This window comes from Gallus gallus, chromosome 1 (assembly GCF_016699485.2).
Source record: "Gallus gallus isolate bGalGal1 chromosome 1, bGalGal1.mat.broiler.GRCg7b, whole genome shotgun sequence".
In the NCBI taxonomy this organism is placed as follows: Eukaryota; Metazoa; Chordata; class Aves; order Galliformes; family Phasianidae; genus Gallus; species Gallus gallus.
This window is the reverse complement of record NC_052532.1, coordinates 45,295,062-45,319,438: the sequence shown is the minus strand read 5'-3', so window position 1 is coordinate 45,319,438 and position 24,377 is coordinate 45,295,062. Positions and strand designations below refer to the sequence as shown.

The window sequence follows — 24,377 nt, the reverse complement described above, 5'->3', positions numbered from 1 at the left end:
TCCTGAGGCCATGGTGGCATTCAGGGCCAATGCACGGTTGTGTCTTCCTCAGCCACAGTCAGTTCTTGCAGGTTCTGCTGTCTTTCTGGCCAGAAAATCTCACTCAGGTTCCTGCACCATGTCCATTCTGCCTTTACACACTATGTTGCTTCTACCAGCATGCACTGGGCCAGCCTTCAGGAGTGGATAGCCATGTTCTGAGAGATGTGAATACCAATTTCTATTTCAAGATGCTATGTACTTATAAATTCATATGGTATTTATTTTGTAAAAATAACAGAATTGTGTTTACTCAATACAACAATAAGTGTACACAGATGAGAAACCTATATATTGTGCTTGTGAGGTGGGACTGGAAAGTAACACCTTTCACTGTAAGCATATGTCAGTTTCAGAAGAGCTGCTGGTGTGGCAGTGAGCTGTCAGCTGCGCTTTGTCCTTTAGCGAATGTCCTGAGATCAGCAAGGCAGCAAATATTCATTTTACTCTTGCTCAAACGCCCCTCTGGTACCACATAAAAAAAGCAAGGATTTATGAGGAAATGCAGTGCCATTTGGTGGTTTTGGCAGTGGGATTGTACTGGATTCTTATGGCAATTTCAGTGCTGCTCTGTTCAGGTCCACGGGGAGATCTCCGAAACCAAGGCTGTGTGAGTAAGCTTCAGATCCATCTGTGGTGAGATGTGAGCCTGGCTCTGTGTTTTCCAATGAAAGCTTGGGCCCTAGTTTTATTTGCTCCTCTGAGCTCACAGCTAGGATTTCCAACCACTTGGCCGGAACACTTCAAGCCAGCCATGGGGGAAGGTAGCAGCTGTGTGGGCAGACGTGCTGAGGCCCGCCAGTCCCAGCTGCACAGTGCCACGTGCCTGCTATGTGGGCCTCATTACAGCTGTGCCCCATGGCCTGGGCCATGTCTGACCCCTGTGGCTTTATGGAGACGCCCAGGGAAGCGAAGGGAGACCACGATGAGCATCCTCCAGGAGGCATCTCCCAGCAGCTATCACCTGTGAGTTCAGAGAGCAGCTGCTGCTGTGTCCCCTGTGCTCCGCTAAGCATGGGTCTGTGGCTTCAGGGCCTCAAAGGGAACAGCAGATGAGGAGACGAGGAGGAAAGGTAAGACTTTCTGACTTCCTGGCCACTTGTGCAGTCCCATGGGTGCCATCAGACACAGAGTCTCCCTGCCATTCTTAGGCAGTTTCTCCTGTGCAGTGAAGTCAACAGGAGCTTTGAAATCATTTTCTGGATTTCATTTTTCTGGTTCTATTGCGGTCCCCAAGAAGCCATTGAATTCTTGCCTGGCCCAGGCATTTAGCTTGCACATAATCACAGAAATTGTAAGCCTGCTTCATTAAAATAGACACAGTTCCCCAGATCTTGTCCTTGTTCCATGAAGAGGAGCAGCCATCCTGGGGTGATGGCAGCCCTCAGCCTCCTCCTTGAGGCCCAGGGATGAGAATGGGTCTTGTCTGAGTGCCACTGTACTGGGCCTTCCAGGAAGCAGTTTCATTGGCTTTGTAGTGTATGTTGATGTCCTTAATGCAAAATAATCTGCAGAAATGGAAGATCTGTTTACCTCAGCTGCAGCTGAAAGCTTAGCCAGTCATTTGCATCTCACTTATGATGCAAAATTGGTGGTCTTTTGCAGCAAGACCGAAAGTATGAAAGAATGAAAGTGCCAAGATAGCTAGTTTGAAGATGATTCCTTTTATTTTGAACATTATGCATCTCAGAAAAGCTTTGTTGACTTGGGTTGGTTTTGAACCAATCACTTCAAGTTGTGGATCTGATCTTAATTTGAAAGCACAAGGTTAAATAATTCTTTTCACCTGCTCGTGCAGTTCAAAAGAGGCTGTTTCACAGTTGCTGTTTGATCTGATTTCAGGGTCTGCCAGTATGCAGTTGGTTTTTTTTTTTTTTTTTTTTTTTTTTTTTTTTGACTAATGTGAGGGTTTTTTCATCTGTTGTTGCTCTCTTTGAACAAAGTAGCAACAACATTTTCAGGTACTGCATTCCTTTCCAGTAAAATGTTCAGAAGCTGTTAAGCTATCAAATAAACCAGCACCTAGCAACGGGCTGCTTAAGATACGTATGGATTTGATGTGATGTGCTAATAAACAACTCAGCAATATGTACACTGCCAAATGTTTTTTTCTGCACTACAGGACAGCAGTGCCAGCTCTGGATCTTAACCCTTTGATTTATTTATTGTTTTGTGAGTCATAGGTGATTTTGATTTCAGTCTATTATTTCTTATAGCTAGTAAGGCTTTTGCACAATCTGAAAAGAGGGAGATCCCAGCAAATTAAACTGTTCTGTGGTTGAGTTGGCGACAGAAAAGCAGAGCTAGGTGTCTAAATGTGGAGAGCCCAGTTGGGTGCTACTTGCGAGCAGCTCTGGACATGGCCTCTACCCAGCAGAAAGCCTTGTCCTGTGTCCCCTGTGGCGTCTCCAGCCGTAGAAACCAACACAGCTGCCCAGCCAGAGCTCCTGAGGGAACATATGGCCACCCAGGCCTTGGGTGAGCACACCTGTGGGAGCTGTGCCCAGGGAGAACTGCTCTGCGGTGGGGACAGAGGCTGGGGGAGGTGAGCTTTGCTATAGAATCACCATTTTGAAATTTTAAATAAAATTGGAGTTTTTAAGCATTAATCATTTTGCGGAACGTGAGAAAACTTTGAATTTTTCTTTTGCTAGGAATTTAGAAAGTGCTCCTTACCCCATAACATCCAAGTAATCCTCTGAGTAAAAAAGAAAAAAAAGAAAAGGAGAATATGAATCAGTCTGTCATTAAAACAGCATCAAATGCTAGGGGGATGATAGCTTTCTATTAACTTGTTCCAACAGCAGAAGCCAGCACCCAGATGTGCTTGTGTTATCCAAGAACTAGCAGCCAAATTTTAGTGGATTATATGACAGATAGAGTGTCTCTGTGTCTTTATGGACTAGAACACAGGGCTGGATTTGTCAAGAATGATGCCCGGTTTCTGGAGGGCATTCGGTTGACGTCTAAGAAGTAAAGACATACACTGTCTGTGAGTCAGCCAAGTTAGCTGCATCAATATGTGCTTGTTTTTAGCTCTTCACCTTGTGATAATGGCTTCATTTCCTTTTGCTGAACGTTTAGCTCAGAAGCTGCTGTTTCTGTCATGCAAGTGACATCCAAACCAATTAAACCTAATTTTAAATGTGCATCCAAAGCCACTTTTCATCTTCAAAGATGAGTCTTGGTGTGCTTTTGAATGCCTGCCTTGGTTTCTCATCAGTATTTAAATGCAGGTCTCAGTGTTTTCCTGAAGAAATTAAGGAAATAAGGTTTCCTTTAGAAAAAGTGTTGTATAAAAATGTTCCCAGTTTCTACTGTCTTGTTTTCGTTATCACTGTGTGCACAGATGTGAGTTCATAAATAGCTTTTGCTCTACTGTGTTGCTCAGTACAGCCTAACGGGCTGTAGAAGTGCTGAAACTGAGGGGAGGGGAAGGAAAGAGCATGGCTACATCTGCTGTGCAATACACAAGTGCATTTTCTTCACAGTTTACATATCTCCTGTGTGCTGGGAGCCACAGACGTTCAGTCTTTAATTAAGATGAAGGAAAGAAAGGATGGGATAAACACCACTGTCACGTCTCACTGTGCGAGACTGTATGACATAAGGCAGTATTTGGTTCTTGGGGACAGCTGTAAAATAAAAGATATCAAGAAAGGTCTGGAACAGATCATTTTGTCTACTTAAACATATTCTCTGAGTTCTGTACTTTCAATGAATTAAGTTAAAAAGCCTAGTTCACCTGTAGCCTTCTATTGCTTTAAACCTTTTTCAATTTGAATTGTATTGTTCTCAATTCCAGAATATAGAGCTTTCAAGCCATTAGGGAAAAGATGTATTTCCTGAAGTCTTACTGCCATTTCTTTTCTTACATTTTCCTATGAAACATCTAAAATCCTGTCCTGGGGCAAAGAAACAAGGTTGTTTGATTTCAATTCTGTGCTAATTATTTAACTTTACCCTTTTGCTATTGCTGTCTCATGATAATTGGTCCCAGATTCTTGGAACAAGCTCTACAGGCACCTGCAGGAAATAGTAAAAACAAACCGAACTCTTCAACCAGTAATTTAGAGAGGAACACGGTGACAGCTGACCATGATACAGAGCTGTGCCAGTTGAAGGGAATATTTCTGTATGGGTGGTGATATAGCTATGCGACTGCCTGTATGCTTTCAAACCACTTGTAGCAAGTGTTATGTGGGTAAAAGTGCAGCTTCAAGTGAAGGCAGTAAAGCCATTTTCAGATCAAGAACGTCCATCAGCTCTTAACATAGCTATTGTAAGTTGAATCCATTAGACTTGTGTGTAGGTAAGCTCCAAGATGTGTGCGGAGGATGCCCTAAAATAGGCTGATATGTCAACAGGGGCACCCAGAGAACCTGATATCTCTTTCCTTTGCATCTTGTACATTTCTTTTCACAGCTGTGTGAAATGAATGACATTGCTGTGTACTGAATTTACACAGAGCAGCATGCAGTCCATGAAGCCTCCAGTCCTGCAGCTCTCAACCTTTACCTTCTAACAAGCTCACACATCATTTTCAGTGTGTGTGTTCAGACTTCACGTTTCCCATCCAGACCATATCTCTCCAGTTTAGTTTCTAGGCTGGATTAAGATACTGTCTTAAAGGATGATGAAGGGGAAGCTGTGCTTGCTCTGCTGCAGGAAAACCACCACCCCATCACCATCACCACCACCACCTTGTTCATGCAGTAAGTTCTTCATTGGTTAGAGGACCGGGAAGTCCAGGCAGGAGAGATTTGAGGCAAGGAGCTGTAAGAGCATTGAACTTTCTCCTCTATGTTTAAATTGCCAGTGCTGCCTGTTAAGAGCAAGAGCAGTGCGTGCTTTCTCATGCTTTCACTCCCAGATCCTTATTCCAGGATGGCAAGAAAGTCTACTTTAGTCCCTGGCAACAGTGAATACGTAGGTGTGAGCAAAAATACCTTATTTGTAGTGAAATGTGCTGCTAGCTACAGACTGAGAAAGTCAGAGTCCCGAGGCAGAGTTAAACCTACTGGCAGTCTGCATTATCCCATGCATTACTAACATTTTTCCTGTGCTTTGCTTTAGACAAACCAGAACCCATCCAGTGATACATGCTTTCTCAGTACGTTGGTAGTATGAGGACTGCAAGGAGAAAAAAAATGTTGTTGCTGTGAAGTAGAGCGGGAGTATCCTGCAGGACTCCCTATGTATCCAGCACCCACATCGTCCCAGTCTCCACCACAACAACAAACACAGCACTTGTCTTCCTGGCGGGTAACCTTGCTGGTCTCTACATCATACACCTGCTGCCAGGGTGAATGAAGTGGAAGGTGGAAGGACTGCTCGCTGTCATCTCTCTAAACCACAACAAGGTGGCAGCGTGCCTCAGACCATTCCTGATGCCTCAGCAGCTGGCAAGCCATTAGCTGCCCCTTTCTTGTGACTGCTCCGGTGTGCTTATGTCTGGCACCGGCTGCTTCGAGGGCAGCCCTATGTGTGCAGGAGCCATGAGAAGAAACGCTGTTAAGTATAAGTCTCTAACAGAGTCATGGCCATACCACGACTCACTGTAGGTTCCTCATGACGGTAGGTGTTAGGTCAGATTGTGTGGGTCTGGCTCCCAAAAACTCCTTCCTTCCCTACCAGCCTGCTGCCCAGGCACCTGCCCTGCTGCAAGGGAGCACTTGGCTGTGCTGACTGTGAGCAAGGAGCTCAGAGCTGGTGCTGTTACAGATGGGGTCTGAGAGCTGTCAGACTGACACCAAGGTGTGTAGGCACTAGTGATGAGGAACACTGGGATCCTTGCACCCTTCCTAAAGATATATCTTCATGCGTGTTTCAGAGGAGTCTTTGGGCTTTCTGGCTCTCACTGAGTTTGCTCAGCTGTAAGTAGGTTTGCTCAGATGTATGTAAAATGGAGGGCGAATACCCTATCGGCATGTAGAGATGATAACAACTTTTTATTCTTCTGGAATAACTTTTGTTTGTTGGTTTTGCCAGCTGAAATGCAATCTTTTTGCTCTTTGTTGCATATGCAGCATGGGGATGTACCAGTGAATCTTTTAGTTAAAGCAAGATTCTTATCTTTTGCTTTCAAACTTCTCAGAATCAAGATACCTGCTTTCCATTGGAATTACATTCTTGTATTACTTTTCAGCCTCACCTCATGCTCGGAATTAATCTGCTGCTATTTTCACTTCTGAGTTTTGACCCTGGGACTGCATATAGACAGAAGCAAACTTGCTGAAAGTACTTGTGAATGAAACAAGCTTCAACTGATGACTCGGTCGTACAGCATTTTCTTGTAGAGATCTATCTCCTTAGCGAGAGGTCCTACAACTAACGATTGCAGAGTTGGATTCAGGCTTGAATTCTTTGCAGGTTCATTGGATTTACAGCAGCTTTTGGTGGTTGTAAATGCTGTCACAGTGCTTCAAGATTCAATAAATTTCCTCTGCTAGAGCCACCCGAGGGGGACAGCCCTATTTGGAAGAAAGGCGAGACTAGTGCATAGCTACCAGAATTCTTCAGCTCTGAAGGAGTTTGCTCTGAAGGAGTGCAAAGCAGATCTAAAGCTGTCCTCATCGCTCTGGGAAGATCAGATGGCCAGGACATTGGCTCATCTTCCCTCAGGGAGATGTTTTGTTGGGGAACACTGATTCACAACGAGCCATTCCTATAGAGGTCTGATTGCAGATTGGAAGGAATCCATGTCTGACCCACAGATTGGAAAAAAAAAAAGGGCTGTGGTAGATGATAAATATATACAGTCCTTGGCTGAAATGGTTACCTGTGATCAGGTTGGCAAGCAGAGACATCAGTCACAACGTGACAAGTCTCAGGGCTTGCATCTGTTAGTTCCAGAGTGTGTTTCACTGCTTTAAACTGCTTGCATAACAGCAGGAAATCAAATCCAACTCGGAGGTTTAAAGTGTTTGCTCCGTGAAAATCCTCTGAGTTTAATCTTCTTTGGAACATATATATGATTCAGTGAGAATTAAATCTGAGCAGAAGGTTTATGAAGCATGAATGTATACATAAGCAAATGCATGCACTTGGATATGCACATCTGCACACACTGCATCGAAGTCCTGATTTCCTACTTAAAAGAAAAAATAAAACATTACTTGGCTCAGAATTATAGAACTGAATTGAATTCCCTTGAAGTAATCAGGGCAGTGCATGGGGCTTGTGGTGGTTTTTTTTTGCACATCTGTTCAATCGTATGAAATAGTAATATCTCCTAAATTTCAAACTCATTAAGAGATGAGGTGTATATATACATTGGCTCACTTGTTTTTCAGTGGTCTTCAGGGACTACAGATGTAAGCATCTTGCCTAATTGGAGCTGCAACTGCTCCGAAGTACAGTAACAGTTGTTGTTCCTAAACATTGTTCCAAATGCATCAGCACAGCCAGCTGCTTTGGAGATCATCTATCATCTACAGCTGAGAAAGAGGGAGCACCATTTGCTCTGCATAGAATGGGATGCAAGGGGACTTACAGCATATAATTCTGTTTTCAGCACTGCTTGTGTACTCTGTGCACAGAGGGAAAATACTTCAATACTCTGTGGAAATCTTTTACATCTACCTTCCCTCTTTTTACTCTTGTGTTGAGGGGTGAAGTGTTAATCCCTAATAACATGTGGGGAAAGAATCCCCATTTAAAAGATTTCATTTTATCCATTTATATTAGCAGTTTTCAGCTCTTTGTGGCACACTGCACAAAACATACCGTGTGGAATGGAAGCAAAAGATAATCTGAACTAGAAAAATGAACAGACTTGGGGAATCTAGAAGTGCTAGCACCACTTTTTAGCTAAATTACTACCACGTACTTTGTAGTAGTCAAAAATTATATTGGAGTAATTTCCTGGCATTCAAATATATCTGAGAACTCCTACTATTCTAATTCTAGCTTGATGCTTCCAGTGAATAGACTCCAATAAATGTTACATTTTGTTCTCATTTTCGTTATACAGACTTCAGTTTCAATTTACATGAATCATATGCTGTGGGCTGTTTTGCTACTTCCTCTGTTTGTCATTCTGTATATTTTCCTGTACGTGGTAATGCTTTCAAAAGATTTACAGTCTTTCTGAGGCATACTGAACTAGGAGACTTATTCCCTAGATTTATGCTCCCAGTGTTAATTGCCTTACTTTATAAATAAATTCAGCAACCTGAAGCCAGAATTTTATTACATTTTATGTTAAAGATGATGAAGATAGTCAAGTGAATTGGCAAACATGCAGGTCCTTTTTATTCCATGCTCTGTGGTATGTGTCTGCCACAGGTTATCTTGTCTTTGCCCAAGAAATGAAAAGATGGTAAAAGCTTGTTCACACCATGTTATACTTCTGAATGCTCTTATCTCACAGCACATGCAGTGCTTGGTTGGCTGTGAGCCTGTTGTTAGAGAACTGCTTGATTGGCAGTACAGATGGATAAACTGATTAGAAAGTTGGTTCTGTTGCATTTTTCCACTTTTCTGCTACTTCTGATTGTTAAACAACTGTACCTTCCTGCTGTTTCTAGTAATCCTTGGCAATGCAAGTGTTATCAACAGACTTAATAACAGACAATAGAAGTATGAGTTTTAATTTGAATTCCAGTTTCTTTAAGTGTTGTGCCACAAAATAATGTCATCAACCAATCAACAGCCAATAGGTGTTGTATGCACGTGTTACCTCCAAAGCCTGACTTTCATAGGCTGGTTTGTCTTCTGTCTGAATCTGTTGATTTCTTCCCCTGTTAGAGCCCATAGGAACAAGGAGCAGACTGAGTGTTCTCTCAGAAACCGAACAGCAGCCTCCATTCACATCCTAATTTTGCAGTTGTAACACAGAGTGGTAAAACACTTCTTTGCTAACTACAGTCTTGCTAGCTCTTCAAAAAAGAGGACGTGATCATCTTGTGCTTTAAAAGTAGGCAAAATTAAATCATTGGTAACCGAGAAAACAAATTAAAAGTTCTTTCACTAGATTAATTAATTTGCAGTGTTAATTTGCAAAAACCTGGGGGATGATGGGGATTGGTCTTGTGATGGGTGTTTAATTTGGTGCTTCTGGTGCATGCAGCGCTCTAATCCTAATGACTTTCAAATGATGGCAGAAATGAGTTGTGTTCATCTGCCGTCGTCTGAGAATCTTGCTTGCATAAATCAAATGCTGCAGTCAGTTGAGAGGACTGATGGAAAATGACAGCACATAATCTCGTTTCAGTGAATCTGTATGCTCTCTGCAGGTTATTACTGAGTTTCTTTTCATCCCAGCAGATTCTGCACTTCTGTTTTTCTGCCTGTAGTGTCCCAAACCTTCCTCCCAAACGTGTATCACCATGCAGCTCTGACACCAGCCAGCAGCACACTGACGGACGGAGGGAAGAGCTGGGGAGGAAAGGGCAAAGGGCCACGTGGCCCCCCATGCCCTGCGCCCTGTGAGCAGACAGCCTGTAGTCATAAAAGCTTCATATGCTAGTGCAGTAAACTGGAAAACACCATCTTGTTTTTAATATGCATCAGTGTCCGCTTTTATTATTTCTTGGCTTATCTCTCATTTGTCTTTAAAACAGCATGCCAGTAATGAAGTAATTTTGCACAGTAGGCCAGAAGTGCACTGGTGGCAGCTATATATTAAATGTGCTGCTTTATGCTAAAGGATGAAACCCTCTCCTTTGGTGCCCGTGGCGAACTGCAAGAGGGCCTGTGTTTGTCCTTCAGGCCAGGCATGCATCAGCAAGGACTGGAAGATGGAGATGCCTTTGTAAGCACAGCCCTTCCTCAAGGCCAAAGCGGTACTACTTTCCTTATTGGGCAGCGGTATCTGCAGCAAACAAAAAGGACCAGCAGATATCTTGTATGACATGTATTCAGACTGAAATTGCTGTGGCCTCTGGATTACCTTTGCTTATGTAAGGCAGGGAGGGCAGCGAGGCGGGAGCAGCGTGCTCTTCACCCAGCAAGCACAGATTGAGGGTGGCAGTGGGAACTGGCAGGGACCAGGAGCTCTCTTTGGAGCCTTTGGAGCCTTCCCTCGCTGCTTCCCTGCCCCAGGTCTGGGAGCACAGCCAGCCCCACGGCTCCCAGCAGGCTGCCACCGACAGGATGAGCTTGCCCACGTCAAAAAGGCTTCGTGTTTTCCTGAAAACAGTAAATATAAAACATTCACAGAGACAGTGCAGTGTAGCCTTAGCTTCCTGCAGGCATTGCAATATTGAAATGATGGTGGTTTAACTTCTCTGTTTGAGAGTAACATGTATTCTCTAGATATTTCCGTAACTTAACTGCTGCAGAGCTGAGATTCCTGAATCAGCACTTGACCTGAGGAGGGGATAAGTAAGAGAGGCCCAGGCATTTTGTAAGCTGAAAACACGGCTTATCTGCAGCATCTCACGATACGGAAATGTCAAAGCCATTTGATGAATCTCTGTTTTTCATATGCCAGTGTAGTATCACAAACAAGCACGGATCCCTGTGAAGTCCCTTGCTGCTTCTAACTCATGTGTTGCTTTAAATTTTCGTATGGCTGATATTAATTGACACTAAAAGAGGTACTGTTGTATTTATTTTGGAGCTCATTTGGTGCTAGAATAGCCAGTGAGAGCACTTGGACTCTGGGGGACTGTCACATGCAGGGACTTCTCCAATTAGCGGCAGCTCTCTCTCCACTGGCTTGTTTGCTTTGTCTCTGGAAGTATGTCAGTTTCATTCCTCTTCTTCTTTGTCATCTGAATATTTTTTCTCCCTGTCACTTTGCAGTAGAAGCTGTAATGTCACTCAGCTACTGCTGTGCCTCCCTGTCCTCTCTGTGTCAGTCAATTCATCTGGGACAGAACAGCTCAGTATTACAGCCTCACCTTTGCTCTGGCTCTAACATTGAAGTGAAGGCTGTAAACTAGAAAGGAAGTAAGCTGTGCTTTGACTGGGATGATCTGAGCCCTGGGCCTCCTTTGGCCGCTCTGTGATGGTCTGTCCTGTCTGAGAAGTGTGGTGCCCAGGCCATGTGCAGTGCTCTTGTTGAAGCATTAACATCTATGGCTGAAACAGAACATTTCAGAGTAAAGTTTATTTTAGGGTCATCAGTTGGTTGGCTGGTTTTGCAACAGTGTGACATGAACGTGACATTGTCTATATGCACATCCTTTCTGGTGAAACAGGTATATATGTATCCATTATCCATATTGTATTTGTGCAGCTGATAACTTCAAGTGTACTCTTCTTTATTTGTTCATACTGTATAGGATTGCATTGTGGGATTGGTGGAAGTCTGTTCCACTAATTTCTCAAATCCTTTTAAATCCTAATTCTGCCCTCGCATGTACTCACAGCACCTTCCAGATGCTGCCTGTAATGTGCATAGAAAGTGCATATACTCTATTTCCCTGTCCATGTTGGAGATCTAGAACTCCATCCTGTTTGGCAGCAAAGCATTGAGAAGCACTTCCTAGCTGGAGATCTGTACTGTGAAAGAGAATAGAAAAGTTGTACATTAACTGAGCATGCAGAGGATCTCCACTTTCTGTTATATCAAGAAGGGCCTTCATCATGCTGTAGGCAGAAGACTGACAGTCTCTCTCTGATAAATCTGCATGATGTTTTTCTTAACACTGTACGACCTTCTAGGTGCTTGCAAAAACAGCTCATTTCCTCTGTTGTCTCCATGTTTCCCCTGAAGCTGAGGGAGCTCAGAAAGCTGCTGATCAGTCAGAATATTCGTTGTTCTCAGAAAGACAGCAAGTTTTCTGCTGAATGGAAATTCCAGAGCCCAGCCCACCCAATTCTTAGGTAGAGTTAGCTAGCAGTCCGTTTCATTTTGATTTTTGCAGCAGAAAACCATAATGATCTGCATTTTTACCAAAGCTGTGCTTTCCATCTATATTTTTGACAGATGACTCCTGGCAAGCCTACTTTCAATAACCACCACTGAAAACAGTGTCCTTTATTTAGTGAGCGACAGTGACAAATGTGGCAGTCTACTTTTCAAAATAGTGGGAGTTAGAAAGCAGAGTCCTACCGCTGACGCAGAAGGATTTATGTGTCTGTAGCTGTTACTACTGGGACTTCTACGTACATCAGCCCAAATTCATCCCACGTAGTTTGAAGCTTAAATGCTGACTCCTTTCTCTTTGCGCGGAATATAGAGAACTGTTCTATACCAATTTAGGTCCTACAGTAAAATAAAACAAGTTATCTGGGTGAACTTGGGCTACAGAGAGCAAGTAAATGCATTTTGAAGTCAATGATTTACTGCGTGCATCGATGCAATCACTTAACATTCTGGAAAAAAATGCAGAGACCTCACTAAGATTAGAAAGGTCTGAGAGAGACTCTATCTGTAATCAGCTTTGGCCAAAAATATAATGACTGTGGCTATCCAAAAAGCTCAGACTAAGAAGACAGGCTGATCAGCCAACTAATTTAGGTTGTGATCCAAATTGCACTAAAATTAATGGATGGACTGTGACCTCATAAAAGTTGGATTGAGCTATAATTGTTAAAGGAATTCACTAAGAAAAAAGGCACTTCAGAATATCTTTATGGCTGTTCAGAAGTTATATTTAGTTTAAAAGTTTTAGTTCTCTTTCTTAAAATAGCGTTTGCCTACGGTGCGCTTTAAATGACCGGGCTGGTTTGCAGTAGAGCAGAAGTTAATGAAACCTTAGTCTGTTCATGTCTCTCCTCAAAATTTTCAGCTTAGCATTTCTTCCATATGATTACCCTAGCAAATATGACCTCCTTCAAATTTTACCTTGGTTATTTTTTTTAACATTAACATCTCATAGAGTTTTAGCTCACTAGTCTTAGGAGAGAGATGAATCATAGAATCAAGCAGGTTGGACAGGACTGATGGATGACTCTATTCCCTCCTCCAGCTCAAAGTGGGTCTGGATAGAGCAGATTGCTCAGGTACTTTGCAGCGGAGTTTTGAATATCTCCAAGAATGGAGATTGCACTGACTTTCTGGACAGCCTGTCCCATGGTTTGGGCTAAACAGAGCTCTGCTGAGCATATGATATCCAAAACAGAACTCTGAAAGAAAGGCCTTGCTGTGACCTCAGCACATGCACAAGCATCCCGGGTTTCCTCTAGCAAGATGCAGGCATTTGTAGTTGTGAAGAGGCCCAAACTGTCAGTCTGTGCAACACATACTGTGTCCTAGCACTCTTGACAGGCTCAGTTAGGAGCTGACTAATGCATACACGGTCTGTGGTCTTGTTGGAGTTTTTCAAGCAAGGAGAAAACCCAATCTCAACTTGATTGCTTTATTTACCATTAGTTTCTTTTTTCTTTCTTTCTTTCTTTTTCTGATTGTAATTCTTTGTTTTCTTTGGCTGCTACAGAAGTTGCTTTCTAGGGTTGTTCATTTGGATCAGTGAAGAAGACCTCCAGGAGACCATGATGAATGTGGAGCTCACTGAAGTGGTTTCTGAGTTTTTTTACTTTGATCCAGCCACTGTCGTGCTTCCTCTGTGTGTATTTGACATTGGCTCAGCAGAAGGTCTGTCTACATGCAGGCAGGAGGGAGAACATCACCTCTGATTGCCTTTCGGTGAACATTTGGAAATGAAGTCGGCTGTGATAGTAATCTCCATCCCTGCTGTCGCGATAGCCTCCGTCCCTGCTGCTGCTGTGAAAATCAGTTTGAGAGGATCAGAAAAGCCCAGAGGAACAGCACGGCCTAGTCGTAGAATTAAAGGTAACTCCTCTTCTGTTCCAACCCAGTCTAGGCTGGCAAGGACTTGCCTTTTTCAAGATTTAGCTTCCTCATTTCTTGAGGCTTGGCCCCATTTTGCCAAGGTGGGACTGCAGGCAGCTGCCTCCTTCTTCCCCTTCCTGTCTATAAGGTTGTGGTTAGCACTTGGAGGGAATGAGCCTGCTTTTTTTTCTTACAGCCTCCTTGAGATGCATCAGTAAACCATGCGCATCATGTTATGGGAAACATTAGATGCAATAACTTTATTACAAGATCCAATTTATTTATTTTTTTACTCACTGAGCATAATGAAGATTAAATATAATATTGGTTGAACAGATTCCTTCTATTGCAAGAAGGATGCACTTACAGGGACACTCATTGCACTGTGCTGGTTTCAAAATGACTTCTTCTTGGAATGACCATGCTTCGTTCTCACCTTTAAATACCATGTGTAGTTTCTCAAGATACAGGAGAAAGCTGGGAGAATAAGAATTAAGAGACTCACTAATCAAAAGAGAAAAACATTGGAAGTATATAAACTAAAATCTCCTGAATGTTTTCTAAACCCAGGTCTTAAATCTCAGGGACTTGAGATTGACTAACCTGTCAGCCTCTTCTTAAAATACTGCAATCCTGCTTTGACAAGCCTTGCTCTGCAGCCTCCAACTTTTTAGAGCAGCTGAAACAAACCTTGGTTGGAGCCTCAAAACTGAAATGTTAATACCACTAAAGGGGCAAGAGTATTAAAATGGGTTTTCACTTTGTTTCACTGTTCTGACTGATTGGTTTGTTTGGATGTCATGAAGCTACATACTTCTAGCAAAAAAAAAAGCACTGCGCTGTGAGCAGTAGAAGTAATTTATGGCTGCTTAGCTAGCAGTCCGAATGTTAATTTTTTGCTGGTGTTTAAATTAAATGACAGCACCATTTTGTTCTGTTCTACAGTGTCCAAATAAATTGATTACACAAGTGCAATTAAGACAACAAGCTTAATCTCTCCTTTCATTGAGTAAGTTGGCAGCGCTAATATTAGCCTATAGTCTTCATTAGGTGCTTAAGAATATTTTATGTTGCTTTGCAGTCACTTAATAAAATTAAACGTTCTGAAGAAAAATTGTTCAATTATTCTTAGAATAATAGACGACCAGATGTCCATAGCATGCAAGTAACAGTCAGGTTTTAATCAAAGCATATAATCAGTAGAAGGCACTTTGCAAAATGTATCTTAATGCTGACAGTATTTAAGCTTGGTTTTACATACCTGATGTAGCTCGTGTTCCAACACTGTTTAAAGCAGTGGTTATGCACGATGCAGTGTCCTCAGATCACAGAGCTCAACTCTTAATTAAAGCAATGCCTTAGGGAGTTAAAGATCCTATTATGAACAAAAAAGTACAGGAAAGAAAAAACACCCAAGTATTTCCTGACAGGAAAAATGTGAGGAGCAACCCATCTCTCACAGCAGAGACCAAATTATAGACTCAGCATGTTCTTCCTGCACCAGAACTCAGTTAATGAACTTTTTTAAAAGCCTACAAAGACCTTGGCCTTACAGAACTCCCACCTTCCTCCCTCAGCTCCATCTTTTAGCTCTTTTCTCGCTTGTTCTTCTACAGCTTCACTGTCAATACATTTGAAAGTCTTTGGAGCCTAGCTCAAGTAATTAACCATTTCTGTAGATTTTTACCCTGGAAACTGTACGCAAAACTCAGGATGATTTGGGAAGTTTGTATTCCCAGGTCATCCTGGTGTGGTTTGGTAGCTGTGGAGCTCTTCCATCCTCTGTGAGTGAACGCTACGGTACCTGCAGGGCTTTGTGTAGCCCTCACACCCCGCTCTGTAGGAGAAATGGCATTTGGTGGCACAGCAGCTTGGCAATGAGCAGCAAAGAGAATATCAGCTCCTGGAATCTCGCTTAGTTCTTGCACCTCTGCCTGTGCCCAGACCTTCTCTTATCCCTGGAATTTTCTGCCTGTCTGCCTGAAGTACATTTTGCATCCGGTTCCAAGCCCAGGGGGCTAAACTTAGGAAACACAGGGGGGTGATTAGTAACTGAAGGAGGAGGATTGATCTGATGATCCTGATTTGCTAGAGAAATGGAGAAACTGTTTTGTCTTAGGAGTAAAAAATAGCTTCTGGCTTTGTCTTTTTTGTTGCTTGCTTGTTTTGTTTTGTTTTTCAGTTATATTTGATAAAGAGTTCTGCTGGAAATGATAGACATGTTGACGTGAACTCTGTACAAGTAAACCAAAATAGACCATGATGTTGCCATCGACGGTCCAGGATTTAGCATTAGATGGCAGTTATACGTGAAGTGCTCAAGTGAGAGAGTACTCTGAAATGTTAATACGCTTCGTTTGGGCTGAAGTAGGCGGTGGGATGGTCCATAGCTGGAGAATACATGCTGCACTTAAGTCATTATATCACTGCGGAGTAAAAATCTAATTAAGATGCCTGATAGAAAACAGTGCGGGGAATGTGTGTACAGGAAGTAGAGTTAAAATTACTTCTAAAAAGGGAAATGTAGATGAGTGGGAACCAGACTGAAAGTGCTAGCGAGCTAAGTCCTGTTGGTGTATTTTAGCTGTCACTCAGATTTTCCTCAGTAGGGATTACATTTTGGTGCTGGTTTGTGGCCAGAATGCCAAGCAGATCACATCGCTTGTAAGTCTGTTGGCTTTACAGAATGCAGGAAGTACCAGGTGTGAGCAACAGAACCACCTCCCTTGGTCAGATCCCTAGTAACTAACGAGTCTGGAATTGTGCAGGACGAGGGAAAGAGCCTCTGCTGTATTCAGACATCTGGTGACAAACAGCGGAGGAAGAGAGCAGGGAGGAGGGCAGCGGCCTCCACCCCGCTGTGCTTTCTGTTGCTGTTCTGCAGTGGTGTATCTCCCTAAATTTGTGCAGCATCCTTGCTGGTGTTGTACTAGCTGGGTGTGAGTGGGTGTCTGGATCCTGGAGTTTTCATTTGTTCCCAAGTTGAAAAGAACGTTAGAAGTGGTTTTATGGTTTAAAATGAGGAACTTGGGATCTGAAGTAAAAGTCGATTTACAGCTTTATAAAAGTTAGAGGGTTTTGTGATTTCTAATACAGCATGCGTTTAATGAACTACTCGGCGTAGACGTACATATAATTCAGGGGAAACGGAAGGATCCTCAGGCTTCCCATGGCGAGGTTAATGCAGATCAAGCCAGCTCATGAGTGCAGTAGTCTTGCAGGACTTAATAACTGCTAATTCAAATCACGTCAGTCATTAACTGGTCATCTTTTTAGTCCTTTTTTTTAGAAAAAGTACTCACGTTTTTCATCTGTTTTTAATGAGGTGGCTCCACTGGATTTCTTTGCATAATTGCAGTTTGCGTACATCTGCAAGAAGCAGTTCTGGGTTTTGCTTTTTGTTTTCTCCTGTTCCATTAAATCAGTCATAGAAGAAACCGTGGAGACACCTGAGTGGAAGATCCAGGTAGCCTGCCAGAGCACCCCAAGATCAGACATCTGTCAGACTGGGCTAGAAACAGCAATGCCATTTGGACACAGACAGAGCTCTTCACATGTTTTTATATCACCCAAGGCTAGTTACGGGGTGAACATGTTGCACTGCTGCCTGTCAGGGCTCTGAGAGCAGCTCCATGCGCTCCTTAGCAGCTGTGGGTGCTTAAATTCCCAGAACTAACAGCCTGCAGCTGTACTGCCATTATCTCCCCACAATTTTTTCCCCAGTTCCTACATGGTAAAAATACTTTAAAAAAGATCTCATTTAACTTATTACTTTTGGTTCTCTGGTAGGAATCTGTCCTGAAGACAGTTTCACTGACAACAGCTGAAACATACTGCCTCATCCAAGTTTAAGTGAGTGCTAGTATTTAGGTATGATTTTTTAGCCATCTACTAAATCCAGCTTTTTAACTAAAACTCTTATTACAGCTTAAAGACTTAAACCATTCTCCAAACTTGTCCTAGCAGACACTAAAACTAACAGCCCCTTGGGGTAGTTTAATTTAGCTGTTCTTGTGGCAGGAGCTCAGCAGATTCCATTGGCCTGCCATAGAATCAGTAAGTCAGAAAAGATTTTGGCATGTTGCTTGGTGCAAGTGGGCATCATCTGCAGCAGGGTGCTTGGGCTTTGGGGTGCAGTTGAAACAGTGTCATCTCTCTGCAAGAAGATGCCCCATCAAGTGCATTGCTTTGATAAATATTTGTTGTCGATGCTAGGTCAGTATGTGAGCCCCTGTGGAGCCATTGGCACCAGTTTCTCAGAAGCTGCCTCTCCAGGTCTGGAGGGAACTGTTTGATCTTACACCTATGAACCGAGGAAAGGTGGTACTGCATCCTGCCATTATCCTGCCATTATCCTGCCATTCACTGTGCTCTCTCTCTTCAGAAGATGTCACAGCTACGGGGAAATTCAAATGATTTCTGCAGCCTTCTGCTAAGCAGGACCCTTTCCAGGAGCTAGTCCAACTTCAATCAAAATGTGATGAGAGTGAAGTTGAAAGGAGAAAGGCTTAAAAGCCAGCCTGTGTATTAACCACCTCGTGAACCTTTCCCCCCCTCATTTGGGTTCATTATCCCACCCAAGGAAGCTTAAGATCAGACCAAGTGCAGATGCTGTGAATACAGTTCTGTATTCTGAGTGCAGAGCTCTGTGTCGCCTCCTGACTCTGCTCCATTTTTAGCTTCAGGGTAATGTAGCACTCTTATGATTTATTACACCAAACATTCTGGCAGCAGAAAGGATCAAGAGTAGGTGAGTCCATTATAGCTGTTATCTAATTCCTTTTGAATGTTGGAGACTATTTAAATAAAAAGCCTCCCTTCCCCCCCCCCCCCTTTTTTTATGTGTGCTCTGGAGTTTTCATTTTGTCTATGGAAAGGAGTGATGTATCTAATAGCTACTTGACTCCTTAAGCAAGAGAAGATCCAAACACTGTATATCATGAGTAAAAATGTACTGTGTACCCGGTAATCTGAGATGGGGCAACATTTTTAAACCCTTTGTGTGACCTCAGAAGAAGCTTCTCTCCGCTCTCCAAAGGGCAGGCTGGACCATCCACCTGCCTGTGCATTCTCTGCAGGTTCTAGTTGGTAAAAGACAGCCATACAGCTCAACGGGGGGGCTGGAATGTTTGCAATTGGATGTAGCAGTGGTAATTCAACTCTTGGTGAGCCACCAACTCTGTCTGATGCTCCTGTCTAGGCAGTGTGCATTTGCCCTTTGTGGATGCAGGTTGCTCAGCGTGTCCACCTGAGGACATGAGGAGAGGTAGGAACGCTGTGTGGAGAGTGGTCTGAGATGCAGCAGGTGCAGGCAGCAGGACTGATCTGGATGGGAATGTAAGATCTAGAATATTCTGCAAAAAAATAGCATAATAAAAAAAAAAGAAAAAAAGGTTAGCTGGTGGTTGTACTCCATCAGAGAAGCTTACTCCTCAGTGCAGAAGCTAGCTAAGGTGGGAGAAAGTGTAGAACTGCCTGCAGCTAGGAAGGCCCTACAGGGGGATCTCGATAGGCGGATCAGTGGGCTGAGGCCAATTGTATGAGGTTCTACAAGACCAAGTGCTGAGTCATGCATTTTGGTCACAATCCTGAACAATGCTACAGGTGTGGGACAGAGCAGCTGGAAATCTGCAGCAGAAAAGGATCTGGGGGTGTTAGCTGACAGCTGCTTGAACGCGAGCCAGCAGTGTGCCCAGGTGGTCAAGAAGGCCAATGGCATCCTGGCTTGTATCAGAAATAGTGTTGCCAGCATGAATAGGGAGGTGATCATCTCTCTGTACTCAGCTCTGCTGAGGCTGCACCTTGAGAGCTGCATTCAGTTTTGGGTCCCTCACTGCAAGATGTGGAGGTCCTGGAGGTCGTGGAGGAAGGGCAACACAGCTGTGAAGGGTCTGGAGCACAGGTCTGATGGGGAGTGGCTGAGGGAACTGGGGTTGTTCAGTCTGGAGAAGAGGAGGCTCAGGGGAGACCTTATCGCTCTCTACAGTGACCTGAAAGGAGGTTGCAGCGAGGTGGAGGTTGGCCTCTTCTCCCAAGGAATGTGATAGGATGAGAGGGAATGGCCTCAAGTTGTGCCAGGGGAAGTTCAGGTTGGATATCAGGAAAAATTTATTCTCAGAAACAGTGGTTGGGCAGTGGCACAGGCTGCCCAGGGAGGTGGTGGAGTCACCATCCCTGGAGGTGTTCAAGAACTGTGTGCATGTGGCACAGAGGGACACGGTCAGTGGGGATGGTGGGGATGGGCTGACAGTTGGACTGGATGATTTAGTGGCCTTTTCCAGCCTTAATGATGCTATGATTCTTTGATTCTTCACAAGCAGCATGCAGCCTACAGAGGTGGCTGCTACGTGGGACGGGCTGTGTTCGCTTACTGACTGTCAGGCACTTGGCAGTAATGCTACCAGTGATTAATGATATGACATGAGCTGTATGTGATAATACCAACATTTATAGGTGTTGCTGCACTTATGATGTTCATGCAAGAGAAGAAAATAGGTTAATAGTATTACTGTCATCTATGTAGCCCTTACAGGAGAACACAGCAGATTGTCTTCACATACCTTGCAATTTTTCTTCCACTGGGAAAGGTTATACAGGCTGCACCGTACAGATGGCACACAGCAAAGCTGCTTTGGTTTCTGCACTGTCAGTGCTACAGGATAAACATCAGCAATCTGTCTTTATTTCTATGGGGCCTCCTTGTTTGCTTGGAGTTTACTTCAGTGACCTGGATGAGCACAAGTGAAATTTCATGGGTGATACATGCAGCAGTCAGGCAGGATTATGAGAAGGGGACTGTCTGCTGCTGTGGATGGCAGAAGGAAAACCACAGTGGGATTTACCTGACTGTGAGAAGGAAAGCTGCAAGGTCTCAGCTCTGTCTTAAGTCATCCAATAGTTTTCTTAGCAGGAGGATATTTAAGAAATGGGATCCTACCCTCCCAGAAGGGATAATTATCAGTAGTAATTAGTAATGCATCAGGTGTGCTATAAACATATAGGTAAAAGGAGGCTATTAAATCCCAGCGGAGAAAGTGGCCTGATTTGTGCTTGGATTTTGTAATGAACTGTAATGGTGTTATAGCCAATATCAGTGAGCAGTTGCTCTTGGCTTCCCCTGACCTAGTGTTGTTAGCATGGGCGGATGGAGTCTGTAGTGGTTGCATCCATTTCAGTCCAGTTTTGTCAGTCACGCTGTCTGAAAGGCAGCAGCTCCCCTCTCACTTTGGAGCTGAGCCCATGAAACCATGCATGAATTCCTGGGGCTACAGGTGTGCTGGGTTATTCTCCAGCCTGCTACTGCTCCAGGTTGAGATTCACATAGTGGTTTAAGTCAGCAGTAGCAACAGATTGCTTCTCCTCCAATTTATGCACCTTGGAGAATCTGTGTTGAGGAGTGACACAGTTTAGGAAAGTCAGAGGTTGAGACACAAGGCACAGAACACTTGCCCAAGGGGCACAGGGCTTCCCTCTTGTTTCTTCTCTGGCACCTCCAGCTTGTGCCAGCAGGGTGAAGGTGCTTGGATGGAGGTAGGCTGGCCTCGCTGTGAATCCTTTATGCCTGGGTATTACTGTAAGTACCAGTGAGCTGAGGTCAGCAGTCAGTCAGGAGGCTCAGGAGAACTTGTCTCCTGCCATGGGGGTTCCTGGGTAGTTTCTGTGCCCTGTGTGGTGCAGCACATCGGAGTAGCACACTGTGGTCTTTGCTGCTCTGAAAGGTCTCCGCTTATGTGAACTGGTGAAAATGTGCAGTTGTATGTAAAGAATGCCAAGAGACTTCATCAGCACTGTGCTTAACTCAAATCATGATTTGATGTGTTAACTTAGGTGCTATTTTGGGTTCAACAAGGGATATGATGTTAACTAGACCTTTGTGTTGCCGTTACTCCTTCAAACAGTTCCTGCATTACAGGATTTGGTGTAGCGTCACCTTATCTCCCTTATTAAGGCCTTTCACCACTGAAGTATTTTTAGCCTTGTAAGAAAGTACTCAGGAATAAAAGGAAGGAATCCCCTAGCAGATAAGAAGAGCTGAAGTATGCCTTTCACTTCAGCAGGTTTTCTTACAGCCTTCAACTTCAGCTGTCTGGAGTGTTAGTCAGGAAGAGCCCCCAGGTGACTGTTCCCCAGCTGGTGTCTGTCTTCCTGAGGCGATCAGTGCAGGTGGCCCTGCATCTCTGCCACGGGCTGACTGCTTTCCAATAGGACTGGAAAAAAGGCAGATAAGGAAGATGGCTGAAATGATGAATTTTCTACTTGACACCCATGTACGCTTATAGCCCTCTTCTGGAAAAGTAAAAGCATAACACAAAATGTCCCACAAGTTGTCACCTGCCCAAGTCTGGCCAATTTTCACCAGCCTTGAGCTGCAAAAACAAAAACAACAAACAAACCAACCTGTTTTTCTCTTGCTTGCTGGAGGACCTTGGCAGTGTTGCATTTAGTCAGGATGATTTGGCCGACTAACCCAGGCCCTTACTAAACAAGAGGCAGAAAACTGGAAGTTTGAAAGAGAAGAAATACAGAAGATGGGACAGTGTGTGCTTTTTGGAGATACCGAATTTGGATGATGCCACTAGTAATAGACTTTGCATTCCATGTCACTGGAAATATCTGTGTAGTTTTCACTAGTGAGCAGAATGGGAACAATTTACGGTACCTTGCGATCCTTTCAGACCACTGGCAAGGCTTCTTGACCCCTTTGTGTGCCATTGCAGACTGATTGTATTATTGATGGGACACTTAGTGAAGTGTTTTGGTTACTTTCTTTTTTCTTACAGTTGCTGGAACGGATTCTATCCACTGTTAGTTTTGACTTTACAGAGTAAGATGTCTTCAAAGTTAATGACTGTTTTAGTTTTGCTATGGAAAAAAAAAGTAAGGACACTTATCTTTCTGTAGTTACACATTAATTGGCATTGATAAGCCTGAATATGCCTGAATTTTCAGAACAAAAGAGCACAAACTTTCCAGCACCTGGCTTGTAGGAATATGCTGGGATTGATGGCAAAATGTGTAATGGTTGCAACCATTACACCTACAAAATCTGCTGGCAAAATCCATACTTGGTTTTTCAAAGTTTAGACAAGGAAAAAAAGGAGGAAAAAAAAAGCCAAACCGCCTCCCTCAAATTTATGGGTTCATTTCAAGTCCAGGTGAATTGTGCCTTTCTGGAGACCTCAGCGGGCTTTGGATCACAACGGTATCTTAAAAAAACAGTCTTTATCTTCAGAAAACACAGGCTGAGGCTAAATAACAAGGTAATAGAAACAGTAAATTGAGAGGTAAAGCCTGTTGGATCATATTCTTCATCGGTGTGAATTCTCCGTGAATTTCCCAGTGGTATTCATGCTATTCTTTTCATGTGACTGTAGATCACTTCAGCAGTGAAGCTTCTCCCAGCTGTCAAAGGAGAACATCCCTCAGCACGACAGAGCTGACTTCCCCAAAGCTCCGCATCCGTTCTCCTTCCCACAGCCAAAACCATTGCCTTTGGTCATATCCCAGCTGACAGATCGTGCAGCATCTCACCTGGAGAACCTGGGGTTGCTTTCAAGGACAACCTGAGGGTTGCTGCCTATCAGCATGTTTGCTTCTAGGTATTATTCTCTCCCCTCTCAGGCTAGCACTCATCAGGGGTTACCTTTGCCTTTTAATTTGCTTTTCCAGAGATATCTGCCAAGGCAAAAGCCTGCATACCAACACTGGAGCTCCCCATCTGGGTTGTTCTCTCAGGGGAGTGTTAACTGCTGGAAGCACCATGGGGAGAAGGGATGGCATTCCCCAGTGGAGCAAGCTGCCTTCCTCCTGCCAGCACGAATAACTGCTGCTGTTATTAGTGTTGATGGAAATATCATTTGTTTGCATTTTTTAGGGACTAAAATTGGGCATAACACAGTGGCTCCACAAGTAAGAACACTTGGATTACGTATTCCGCTCAGTGTTTGTGTTGTGCCAGGCACAGTGGGAGCTTGTCCTAGCCTGTAGGCGCTACTGTGCTATAACTAATAAATAATAGTGTCTAACAGTAATTGTTTCATTACTTTATGAGTCAGACCTTTTACTGAGGGATTTGCTCATTGACAAACATATTGTTCAGCTCTGCATATCCATTAGGGAGACTACCACGCTTTTCTGCATCTTTGTACTGAGATGAAGACTTGAAGTTACTCACAATGATTTTAAAATTATAAGAAATTAGGCAAATAAGATAGCATTCTGGCTTAGGGCTTCTTCCAGTGCTCCAAACAAATGCTCCATCCCCATGATGGAGCAGCTGGCCTGTCCAGATGGACATGGGCATTCCTGAGGGAATGCTCCAGAATTGAGGGGCACGTTGGTTGTAGAGCTGAGCAGAGCTGGATGCTCATCTGAAAATGGTAATTTTACTCCTAATTCTGCCGCAGACTCTGGTGATGCTTTAGATGTTGCTTCTCCCCTAATTTCCAAAGAAGCCTGAAAATACCACTTTCTCCCCACCTTGCCCAATTTCTTTCCATAAGTGTTTTCTTTGGGAAACAAAGGATGGCTTTGGTTGGAAGTGACCTTAAAGATAACCTAATTCCAACCCTTTGCCATGGGCAGGCTAATCACTGGACTGATTTTCCCACTTTGTTCAGAGATAACTGCCAGTTTTCCAGGTAAGATA

The 24,377-nt window shown here is 43.6% G+C and overlaps 1 protein-coding gene across 1 annotated transcript in view; it reads left to right on the top strand.

Moving 5' to 3' along the window:
- Positions 1–24,377, top strand: part of TMCC3 (transmembrane and coiled-coil domain family 3) — a 126,525-nt gene that overhangs the window by 18,997 nt on the left and 83,151 nt on the right. The window lies entirely within an intron of this gene.